Here is a 10,054-nt window from a genome sequence, read left to right on the forward strand (position 1 = left end):
GTCATGCTGGGTAAGATGGAGGGTCAGAGTAAAAGAGGAAGACCCTCAACGAGATGGATTGGCCAGATTGCATCATTGATGGCATCAAGTGTGGCAGCGGTAGTGAGGTTGGCCCAGGATCGGACATTGTTTCGATCTGCTGTTCATGGGGTCACTATGAGTTGGTTCTGACTCGATGGTACCTGACAGCAACAACAACAACAACAAATCCTGGTGTGGCACGGTGGATTAATGTGCTGAACTGCAAAGTCACTTTGAACCACAAGGTTGGAGGTTCCAAGTGCTCCTTGGAAACCCTATACAGGGTTGCTATGGGTCGGAACCAACTCGACAGCACTTAATAATAACAACAGCACATTCCAGGTCATATTTTGGCTCCCGTTGACTTGTTTCAATTTTATTCAGCTTCAGCGTGAATTTGCATTTGAGCAACTGATGGTCTGTTCCACAGTTTGCCCCTGGCCTTGTTTTGGCTGATGGTATTTAGCTTTTCCACCATCTCTTCACACAGATGTGGTCCATTTGATTTCTGTGTATTACATCTGGTGAGGGACACAGTCATCCTTTATGTTTTTTTAAAAGCATATTTGCAATAAATAAGTCATTGTTCCTGCAACTTTTTGTCTCTATCAGTACTCTAAGTTCTAACACTCATGGCCTTAAACAAGATGAAGACCTTGAAAACTGAAGGTCAGGTACACGTAACTATGGACTATGTGAAGGGAATTCTTTAATCCATCTCCCACCTGTGAAGTCTGGGATCAGACCTGGAACTTCCAAGTCAAGTCTGATGATTTGCTGATTTCTACATTTCCTAAAGTAGGCACAACATGGACTCAGGACATAGTGAACATGATACAAACTAATAGTGGTACTGAGAAAAGTAAATGCACACTGACTTTTGCACAAATCCCTTTTATCGAATGGATGCATCCAGCAGTAGGAGATGGTTAGGAAAAAGCTAATGTGCTGCCCTCATCATGAACTCTGAAAACTCATCTGCCATTCATCTGTTGCCTCCACCCTTCCTAGAGAAAAATGCAAGATAAGCTATGCAGCTAGAAACCCCAAGAGGAATATGGTAGAGCCTATTACCATATTACCACAGGATGAATAAAGTGCTTCCATACCCAGGCATCTGAAAAGAGTATTTTGAGAATTTCCTGGTTGGGGAAGTGTGCTGGGGCTCATGGCATGACGATGTGAAAGGATGGTGGAAAGCAAAAGCTCAACGCTGAATTCTCTACCTCTTAATGAGGATATGAAGAACCCTGAGGATAAAATTCAGAAGTTGGCAAAATTTACTGGAAGCAACCTAGATGATGAAGTTCTACATAAAATTGTTCATCACACTTCATTTGATGCAATGAAGCAGAATTTAATGGCAAACTCTTCACTGGTTCCTACTGAAATCATAGACCACACCATGTTTCCATTCATGAGAAAAGGGACAATGGGAGACTGGAAAAACTGCTTCAACTGTAGCTCAGAATGAAAGATGTGATGAAGACTATAAGAAAAACATGGATAATACCTAACTTTCCACTTTCAGTTCTAGTAAAGAAGAAAAAAGGAGTTGGCATATATCTGAAGGTTCATTACATAGACCAAAGGAGATCTGATTTAGGTTCTAACATTAGTTTTTCATGGTGTTTGCTCTTTCTCACTCTACTAAACAAAAGTGATTGAGGTAGTTGTTGTTGGGGGCAAGGGAGAGATGGAAGCAGGCGTGGTTCAGTGGAGGAATAGAGGTTCAATATATGACCAATTAAAATTGTAGTATGATTATTAATTCTCACTACATTTAAGCTGTCTACAAATCCTGTGCTTGTTAACATAATTTGAAATTAACATAGTTCTCAAATTAAAAAAGTAATAAGGCTTTCAAAAAAACAAAACATTTATTATACGATCTCTGGCATCATTTCCATCACCCATTCCATTTTCTCCTACTACTGGTCCTTCCTCTTTGTTTCCAACCTTTGCATTCCGATCACCAGTAATTATAAATATATCTTCATTGCAAGCTTAATCAATTTCAGATTGAAGACGTTTGTTTATTGTTAAGTGCTGTCAAAGCTGTTCCAACTCAAAGAAACCCTTTATAGAGTTTCTGAGAAGCAGCTGGTGGATTTGAATCAAGGACCTTTCAGTTAACAGTTCAGTGCTTATCCTTTAGCACCACACCTTAAATTTCATCACCACTGGGTTAAGTGGTTGGTGTGTAAATATGAGTTATAGTGGTATTAACTGGTCTTCCTTGTAGGCATATGCATATTATCCTATCACAGACAACATTGTACTTCATATGTGATTTTGAAACCTTTTTGATGAAGAATGCGACACCATTCCTCTTCAACTTATTGTTCCTGGCCCAGTAAACTGAGTCAACCAAAACTATGATCATCAGATTTAAAATGGTCAATAAGTCCATTTCAGCTCTCCAATGTCTAGAATCTTGATCTTTATGTGTTCCATTTCATTTTTGACAACTACTAATTTTGCTACATTCATACTTCATATATTCCATGTTCTGATTATCAATGGATGCTTATAGCCATTTCTCATTTTGAGTTGTGTCCTATCAGTAACTGAAGGTTCCCAAAACTTGACTCCATTCACATCATCATGGTCAACTCCACTTTGAGGAGGCATCTTTTCCCCAGTCATATTTTGACTACCTTCCAACCTGACGGGCTCAACTTCTGGCACTATGTCTAACAATATTCTGGTGCTAATCATGTTTTCATCTTTTGACTCTATACCCGACCATGTTCCACTGCTATTCATAAAGTTTTCAGTGGTTAAATATTCAGAAGTAGTCTGTCTTGCCTTCTTTCTAGACCGTCTTAGTCTGGAAGTTCAGCTGAAACCTGTCTACCCTTCTGGTATTTAAAATACTGGTGGTATAACTTCCAGCATCACAGCAACATGCAAGTCACCACAGTGTGACAAATGAGTGGTGGTGGGTGGGGGAGGACTGTTGTTGTTAAGTGCCGTTGAGTCGATTCCAACCCATAGAGATCCTGTATAGGGTTTCCAAGGAGTGGCTGATGAACTTGAAACGCCGACCTTGTGATTCAAACAGACTTTGCAGTCCAGTGCATTAGCCCACAGCACCACACAATCATGGCCTTCAGAAGTCTATAGACCTAGGGGGAGGATACATCAAGACGCAATAACATCACACATTTTGTAGCAATGTTTTTTGACTTCTCTTAGTCTTTTTTATCAAGTAGATGAGTAGTTTTAAGAATCAGTCAAGAGGTAAAATAAAGTTAGAATATATGAGTAACTTTACTCTCCATTTTGTTGACACATCATTGATGAATGTTTAAAAAATAATTTCTTTACACAGTAGTTTTCTCCCTATGATCCGGAAAAGGGCAGCTTAGGAACATGAAGAATAGATGAAAAAGTGAGATGCTGGTCATGGTTGTAGAGAAAAATCAGTAACTTGTGAGTGACTGATATTGTTAAGGGGAAAACATAAGCTGACAAGTTTTAAATCACAATGAGGAATAAAGGAAGGAGAGAAAAACGATCAGGAATAAGCTAAGTTCTAAGGATTGTTAAAAATAAAAACAGTCCAGTCAAAAAGATGCAATTCATGCACACTCAGAAATCATAGGTGTTTTGATGTGATCAAATATAAAGCACTTCATTTAGGAATTAGGATGATAATTTGAGAGATGAATGCTAATTAAGTGATTTTAAATTACCGCACATAGTCCACTTAATACAAAGGCAGAAGAAGCAAACACTGGTCTTCATTTTGATTGCGTGTTTTTGCTTCAAAGACTTGTTTGGATACCATGCTAATAAAATAATTGTTTTGAAGCATATTGCATTTTTTTCCCATTGGTACAAGTGAAACACTGAACTATGGGTCAATTTAAAATAATAATGCAAAAAGGATAAAGAAAATGGTATAAGGACAAAAGGGGAAATTACACTCACTCATTTAAAAAATAACATTTAAATTCTCCAAGCCAAAAATAAGACACCCTCATGCAATCTCATTTTCTGGTGCTAATGAGTTATTGAGCTACTTAATATAAAAGGAGGAACTAAGATTCAAGTGTCTTAAATAACAGCCACTAAACTTGACAATGTCCTTACAGAGGGCAGGGAGCATTAACAGATTCTGTAAACTAAATTTACAAGGGCTTCTAATGTACATTAAAGAAAATTTCAAGGCTCATGAAAATATGTTTTTTTCCTAAAGATTTATAGAAACTTTATTCATAATAGCCCTAAACTTAAAACAAATCATCAACTCATCACTAGGTTAATGAATAAGCAAATGGTGGTGCATTCATATAATGGAAGCAAAACCAATAATAAGGCACAAACTTCTGATAAATACATGAACCACCTGGATGGATCTCAAAAACTTGTTGAATAAAAGAAGCCAGAAAAATAGGAGTATCTACTCCATGAACCCAAAATGACAGCCATCGAGTTGATTCCAACTCATAGTTGAATCAACTATACTCCCGTGGAAGCAGCTGGTGGGTTTGAACTGCCAACCTTATGGTTAGTGTTCTATTTTTGTCCTACAGCACAAACAGTCCTCCTTCAGTGAAAGTTAAGAGCAGGCAAATCTGTAGTGATAGAAATCCGACCAATGATTGCCTAAAGCTGGGGAATGGAAGTGACTAAAAAGGACAGAAGGGGATTTCTGGGATTACAGAAAGGTCCTATATCTTGATGTGTTTTGGGTTATATAGCTATATTCATGTGTCAAAACTTAATGTAACTCTTAATATATGAAGGAGCTCTGGTAGCGTAGTGGTTACGAATCGGGCTGCGAACCTTAAGGTCAGCGGTTCGAAACTACCAGCCGCTCCACGGGAGAAAGATGAGGCTTTCTACTCCCGTAAAGATTTACACCCTCAGAAACCCTGTACAGGGTCGCTATGGGTCGGAACCGACTCGACGGCACTTAACAACAACAACAACATGCCTCAATAAACATTAAAAAATATAACATGTTGTAATTATTTTCTTAACTAATCTCGCAGACCAGTGGCATGGTACCTTTTGGCAATCAGAGCATGAAGCAACTGCCAAAACTAGAAGGCAGTCCAATGTCAGTGCTAGCTGAGTCTTGTTAGCTGTGTGATTTTGAATTATTTGCTTAACTCCTCTGAGCTCAGTGTTCTTACCTATCAAATGTGGATAATAGTGTCTAGCTTTCAGGGTTAATGTGCACAGTAAGTGGTAGCTATTTTAGTGTTAATATTTGCCCATGAATTTCAATTTGAAAAGAGGCTATGAGGAAACAAAAATCAAACGAAGACTAAGAGGGAAAGCTGAGGGAGACTTCATAAATCTTCGTTAACGCCACATTTGTGAAGAAGCAGAACTAATACCACTCAAATATGTTACAGGTCAGATTCTCCAAGAATTGGCTCTGAAACACATTTGTGTGCAAGATGTGTATTGGGGATGTTCAGCTCTAGGGATCAACACCTGAGGAACTCTAGAAAGTTAAGAGGATTGGGCAGAGGGAGAAGTTGGACCATGATGCAATCATACCAAAGTTCAATCCCATGGGGACATCTGGAGACGGTAAAGCCCTGAAGCATGTCTGGGTTGGCACAAGAGTGATGGATATTTACAACTACTCCCCAGTCAACTAATCACTGAATGTGGCTGACCCTGAAAAGAGTATCTACTCTTTGAGCAACGAGGTCTCTTCAGCGAAGGAAAATTCTCAAGAGTAAGAACTCATTGGGAACTGTCAACATTCCCAGCAGCTTGGAAAGAACACTTCAAAAGCAGAAGGTCTAGGTATTGCCTTGTAGCATCCACTTCAGAATATGCCGTTTTCTCCCTTTCTCTTTAAATCCAAGGATATCTTTGGCATAAAACACTTTCTGAGAAATACTACAAAGACCATATTTAAGGATAATGATGAAACAAGGTAGATTATTAGGAAGCTGAAAGTTCTGTGTCCACTGGTTTAGAGACGAGTCAGTAAAATTGAGACATTACATTACTATTTTCTAAATCTATCATGCTAATTTTAAAGAACACATAAATTGGGTGAGGTACTTAACAGGAAATCTTTCTTCATTTGCCTACTGATAAATATTCAAATTCCATTACAAAATTTGAAAGGAATACTGAACTAGAGGCCAAAACCAAATGATCAGTATAAAGTAGAGATCGAGACTAACCTAAGTGAGCCATACCTAACTGACGGTAAGGTGACCAGCAAGACATACTTCTGTGGGGCTATGATGATTTTTAGGGTCTGGGAGGAGAAGGCTTAAATAAAAAGCGTAAAAGCTCTTGCAGGAAATCTTTTGTAAAACCCAGCCACACAACTAGCACTGCTTTGGAATCCTCCAAATAGAATGCAACACATAGGACAGGAAGCACCTCCCCTCAAGGTTTGACTGAGGAAGACCTCGGGGCCTCAAGATTTCTGCCTAATGGGAGAGAAATCCACCTGTGATCATTCACAGCTGATGTTAGTTGCTTATTTTTTAAGACCTACAGCTCTTCTGCAGCTTTACCAGACCCCACTTCCCTCAACCAAAAGATACTGGAAAAATCCACAAATAACCAACCCAAGTGATTGTGAATCTACATTCTCACCCAGATGGGGGCATTGGTGGTTCCATGGTAGAATTCTGCCCTCCTTGCTGGAGACCCCGGTTCCATCTGTCAGTGGAGGCTTGTCTACTGCTATGATGCTGAACAAGTTCTAGCAGAGCTTCCAGACTAAGATGGACTAGGACAAAAAATGAACTAGGACTGGTGATCTACTTCTGAAAATTAGTCAATGAAAACCCTGCAGACCACATCGGTGTGATCTACAACCAATCACACACCCAGGCAACATTTCATTGCATCATGCACGAGGTTGCCATTCTCACCCAAATGCAACAGTGCCTGCCAGAGCTCCTTATTCTTATGTTCAGCTTCCATCTACCACCACGGGAAGCTCCCTCTCTCACTTCCAAACACTTCCCCTATCTTAGCAGCCCTGCTCCTTATTAAAGCTCCTTCTGACCAGCACTCTGAAGAAAGGAGAGGAACAAGGAGAGACACTGGTCTCCCCTAAAGTAAAATAAGGAATATATTCTTAAAGTCCCCAACTGAAACATGTAGGCAGAAATTTTATAAATAATGGGGTTAGTTTCTGTGGTACTATTAGTGTGATGCTCTCAGACCAGACTGGGAACCACAGAGTCATCAGTTTCAACCCACCAGGTACACCTCGGAACTCTATTCAGGGTTGCTATGAGTCCAAACCTACTCGATGGCACTTAACAACAACAACAACAGTATCGTAATTTAACAGTAGTGATGTTTCACCTAGCCTATTGTGAGCTGCCTTAGGAACGAAGGATATTGTAGGACATGTAGGAACGTTAAGACATGGCTTAGTTTCCAGATTTTATTTATAGATGAACACAAAAATAGTTTGTAGTATAACAATGACCTACCTTGATTCAAAATGCTTTCTATAAGAGCCATTGATTTCTATTACTCTTAGTTTTTGGTTCTCAGAATTTGAAATGCTTTCGTACGACCTTGTTACTGTTGTTTGTCGCCATTGAGTTGATTCTGACTCATGAAGACCCTGTAGGTTTCTAAAGCTGTAAATCTTGACAGGAACAGAAAACCTCGTTTCTCTCCCACTGAGCGGCCGGTGGTTTGAACTGCTGGCCTTAGGGTTAGCAGTCCAGTGCTTATCCTGCAGCACCACCAGTGCTCCTTGGATGATGAAGGTTTCTGAAAAGACTTGTGTGTAAAAGAAATGATTCCTCCTTAACTTTTTGATACATTTCCCATTTTTGCCTTGGAAGCAATTCCAATTCACATCATTGACTCTTATTTTCCTAAAGAGCCATACTCACATCTTTAGAGACAGGCTTGAGAGGCTGGAAGCAAAGAAATCTCTATCCTCGTCCCAACTCTACTTGGGGCTGAGGTAAGTACCAGAATCTTTCCAGCTGTGCCTGTGAAAGTTGGACCATTAGAAGACTGCAGAAGAATTGATGCATTTGAGTTATGATGTTGGGGGAGAATATTATAAGTACCATACATGGATGGTCCAAAGAACAAACAAATCTGTGTTGGAAGAAGTACAGCCAGAGTGCTCCTTGGAAGTTAGGATGGCCAGACTTCAACTCTTGTACTTCAGACATATTGTTAGGAGGGACCAGTTCCTAGAGAAGGACTCCATATTTAGTAAACTTTCAGGGTCAGTGAAAAAGAAGACTCCATGTGAGATGGATTGGCACAGGGGCAGCAGCAATGGGCTCATGCATAGCAACAATTGTGAGGTTGGTGCAGGACTGGGCATTGTTTAGTTATTTAAGTATAAGGTTGCTATGAGTCGGTACTGACTGGACCGCACCTAACAACAAAGCAACAATCTAAGACAGTTTATAAATTTATAGTTTACAATTGTCAGCCAATTATTCATGAACAATCCTTTGGGGGGGGGCTTATTTTATTTGTACTGAGCTCGTTTTCCCTTTCCTTTCACTCAGATTTCTTTCCTTGCTCTTGTTGTATAGATCATTCTCATTTGCTAAGCAATTTTTATCTTATTAGTAACTATAGAAATAAATAAAATTTCACTATGCTGACCATTCACAACCAATAAAAATATTATCCATTTGAGTTGTATCAAATACACAGAAATATTTTGCATTAGAAAATTATATATCTGTGCCAAATATGCTATCTCAACACTGTCGACAAAGTTTCAAAGGCTTTCTTTTAAAGACACAGGTATTAGAAAAATTTATGTGCAAATGCTTTGAGTTATATAAAGTCCAAGCTACAATCATTGTAACAATTTGTTGTACATCAGGTAGTTTTATATTGCTTATAAAAATATCTATATGTGATACAAATTCACCTTCAGTCTACTATTTAATCCCATAAATCCAACAGTTTATACCTCAAAGGTAGGCATAGATTTATTGTTTTTATTTACATGAATACTGAATTTTAACCAGTCCCATGGGAACAGACAATATCCACTGTTGAACACTTGTCTTAGTATTTATCAAATTTATTGAATAAACAAAATGAGATTTCTGACTCAATTCCAAAATTTGGCATTTTACGTTTTTCAATTTGTAAAATTGTTTGATTAACAATAGAGTCTAAGGATTTATTTGAGTTAATTTGGCCCAGTAAAAAGTGACATCAAGGCATACGTTTATGTTCAATTTGTGGTTTAATCTCTCTTTCTAAAATGAAATAATAACCAGTGAGTCTCTTGAATAGGTCTAGTCTGTGTCTGTGTGGTTGGTGTTAAGCGTCACAGAGTCAGTTCTAACTCACAGGGACCTTGTCTTCTATAGGGTTTCCAAGGCTGAACTCTTTGCAGGAACAGAAGCCTCATGTTTCTTCCATAGAGGGGCTGGTGGATTTGAACCAATGACTTTGTGGTTTGAAATCCAGTGCTTATCATACAGAGCTATGGCGCTCCTGTGTTTGTGTGTATGTTTGCGCATTTAAATAATTTCAATTACAAAGTTAATGTGATATAAAATTGATTAGCCATCTCTTTGGCTCTCTGGAGTCCAAATAAGTGGGCACTACATTAACTAATTTGGGGTCCTGACATGGCATTGTAGAGTAAGCACTGGACTGCTAACCAAAATGTCAGAGGTCCAGTTGCTCCTCAGAAATGCTACACAAGGTAGCTATGACTCACACGGACTCAAAGGCCCTTAACTACAAGAAAATAGTAAGTAACTTGGGATCAAACTGGCCCGAAACCAGTAGATTATTATAAAACCAGTATGTGGGCTGTGTTGTTCCAATGTGTGTGTGATAGCACCATAAGTTTTTATCAGTGACATTTTTCAGAATGGATTTCATTCTTAAAAATCTGTTGTTTTTTAGTATTACGAGTGGAATGGCGGTAGCTTAAGGAAATTTCCAACTGAACTTTGCTATTATCTAAGGAATAAACTTGCTGCTATTCTGTAATAGTTGATACTTGTTAAGGTTTAATGTGGATGTTAGTTCTTATTTTACAAATGTATAAACATTACTTGACTAAGAT

General features: G+C 38.7%; 1 protein-coding gene and 1 pseudogene across 2 annotated transcripts in view; one reads left to right on the forward strand and one right to left on the reverse strand.

The window, feature by feature from the left end:
- ZNF521 (zinc finger protein 521) overlaps window positions 1–10,054 on the reverse strand; it is a 381,618-nt gene that overhangs the window by 75,516 nt on the left and 296,048 nt on the right. The window lies entirely within an intron of this gene.
- Window positions 654–1,558, forward strand: LOC102825427 (annotated as a pseudogene).

Source organism: Chrysochloris asiatica, unplaced genomic scaffold (genome assembly GCF_000296735.1).
Source record: "Chrysochloris asiatica unplaced genomic scaffold, ChrAsi1.0 scaffold00015, whole genome shotgun sequence".
Classification (NCBI taxonomy): Eukaryota; Metazoa; Chordata; class Mammalia; order Afrosoricida; family Chrysochloridae; genus Chrysochloris; species Chrysochloris asiatica.